This window comes from Phascolarctos cinereus, unplaced genomic scaffold, assembly GCF_003287225.1.
Source record: "Phascolarctos cinereus isolate Bilbo 61053 unplaced genomic scaffold, phaCin_HiC Scaffold_726;HRSCAF=1367, whole genome shotgun sequence".
NCBI lineage: Eukaryota > Metazoa > Chordata > Mammalia > Diprotodontia > Phascolarctidae > Phascolarctos > Phascolarctos cinereus.
In genome coordinates, this window is record NW_027556098.1 from 65075504 (window position 1) to 65078381 (window position 2878).

A 2878-nucleotide genomic window follows, 5' to 3' on the forward strand; every position below is an offset into this window, starting at 1 on the left:
TAACATTAGACAGGAAAGTTGCAATCTATCCTGACATAAGGATGATGAAGAAGGGTGTTGCAGATACACACTTCTCAGTCATGGTCATTATAGCAGCTAAATATAATTAAACATTAATTCCATTTAGTTTGACAACGTGCCAAAGGTGACCTTTTCAAGTTTGTAGAAGACAAGTTGCTGGCTTTCTAACTTCATAAAAATACCCCTGAATACTAAAGCAAACAGAGGGGGAAAACATTTTAGACCACTCCTGGGAATCAATTTCCTCTCTGATATTTCCTTCCAAGGTAGGGAACCTTCAGCCGCAAGGCCACATGTGGCCTTCTAGGTCGTTGGTGTGCGGCCTTTTGACTAAGTGCAGGTTTTACAGAACAAATCCTTTTATTGAGGGGATTTGTTCTGGGAAGTTTAGATTCAGTCAAAGGGCCGAAGTTGAGGACTTACAGGGCCACATGTGGCCTCTAGGCTGCAGGTTCCTCAGCCCTGAGTCTAAGCCCCTGACTTTGGGCAAGTCACTTAACATCGCTTGAACCCAGGTCTTTCCGGCAACAAGACTAGCTCCTTATTGGCCATATCACACTGCCTCTTCCTGATGCACATGTAACACTTTAGAGCTTCCAATGTAATGAACTGGAGAAGGAAATGGCAAACTACTTCAGTATCTTTGCAGAGAAAACCCCCAAATGGGGTCACAAAAAGTCAGGCACAACTTAACAACAACAACAACAACAGTGTTTTATGTACAGTCTCTCATATGAACTTCATGACAACCCTTGAGGTAGGTGCTACAGGTGTATTTTACACATACAAAAACTGGGCTCAGAGAACTTATATGAATTTCTACACAGCTGTTCACTGTGAATGGCTGGATTTGAATTCAGATTTTCCTGAGTCCAGATTCAGTATTCTTTTATGGCATGCTTTCTCTCCCTTGATTGGGAGGCAGCTTGGAGTAATGGATGATTGGCTAGACTGGGAGTCAGGAAGTTTGGGGTTCAAATCCTTCTTTAGATATTTACTAGCTACCCAGGAATACTACTGCTAGGGCTATATCCCAAAGAGATCATACAAATGGGAAAAGGCCCCACCTGTACAAAAATGTTTATAGCAGCTCTTTGTGTGGTGGCAAAAAATTGGAAATCGAGGGGATGCCCATCAGCTGGGGAATGGCTGAACAAATTGTGACATGTGAATGTAATGAAATACGACTGTGCTATAAGAAATGATGAACAGGCAGACTTCAGAAAAACCTGGAAAACTTAAAAGAACTCATACTGAATGAAGTGAGCAGAACCAGGAGAACATTGTACATAGTAACAGCCACAATGTGCTATGACTAACTTTGACAGACTCATCTCCTCTCAGCAATGCGAGGATTCAAGACAACTCCAAAGGACTCATGATGGAAAATGCTGTCCACATCTAGAAAAAGAACCATGTAGTCTGAATGCACATCGAAGTGCATTATTTGATCTCTCTCTTTTTTGTTTGTTTGTTTCTTCTTTCTCATGGTTTCTCTCATTGGTTCTAATTCTTCTTTACAACATGACTAATGCGAAAATAGGTTCAATGTTAATGTAAATAGGAGCCTATATCAGATTGCATGCTATCTTGGGGTGGGGGGGAAGGGAAGGATGGGAAGAAAATTTGGAATTCAAAATCTTACTGAAGTGAATGTTGAAAACTAAAAAAAAATTAATTAATTTTAAAATTTTTTTAACGATATTTACTAGCTGGATGACGTGTTCATTGGCTATGACTTCCTCTTACTACCTATCATTTTTCCAGAATACATTTCATTGATAAATACTTTCCAACACTTCTCCCGATTTGTAATGTGTTGCAGCATCTTCATGTTCACCAGTTGCCCTTCCATTGTTCTCAACATAAATTTTTCTACAGACTATGGTGTCTGATGACTAACAGCCATACAATATCACTGGAAAGAGGCTGGTGACCTTTTTTTTTTTAATGATGAAGCCATTGTAAAAAACAAAACAAAACAAAAACCTCTAAACAATCTCCCAAAGGCAGTTACAGCATGTTTTCTTCTTCATATTTAATCTGATGCCCAGCACAAGATCCATTCACATTGTCTCTCAGGTATGAGCTCTATAGTTGTTCATCTAACTGTGTATCATACTTTGTACAACATGCGTTTTTCATCCACTTGGTGTTACCTGCTTGGATGTTAGGCCAAATTCTTTTGATTGAGTATGAATCTTATTTAGGAGGCTCTGCAGTTTTCTAGGACTTAACACAATCAACATAATATTATCTTCAGTTAGGAGCATATTCAGGCTTTCATCTCCCATAAGGAATCCCTCTAAGTCATTTTTGACTTGGATACTACATCAGGGAGTGGGTAGCATGGATAAATGGGAAAAGATATTTTGCCAAAAAAAAAGAACTTTTAGAACACTGAGAATTCTTTTAAATTCTAGATGGAATGCATAGGTAGAGAAAAAAATTTAAGATGAATTCAGCAAAACTTCACCAATGTATGTTCAAAATTCAGTAAATGCAATTATTTCTGTAAGTCACCACCCAGCGCCATAGTAGGAATGATTGGGAAATTTCTCCAAACCCAAGTTTTCTCTCGCTTTGCTTGTTATCTCCGACAGTATCACTGACTGCAGTCAGCTGCTGAATGCAAACTGACTTGACTAAACATGTATATGTTACCTTCTCTCTCCAAAATGGGATCATGTGACTCTGGCTCAAAAAAATAGTAATTTTCTTTGTAATTGTTATTAATTAGCAACCTGGGCCAAATGAGCCCTAGGATTTATTTGTGATTTGCATCATGAACGACAATGAGTGCCAGATTTGCCAACTGGAAGTCTGAAAGCCTGATGTTTGGGTTACTGAGAGAGAG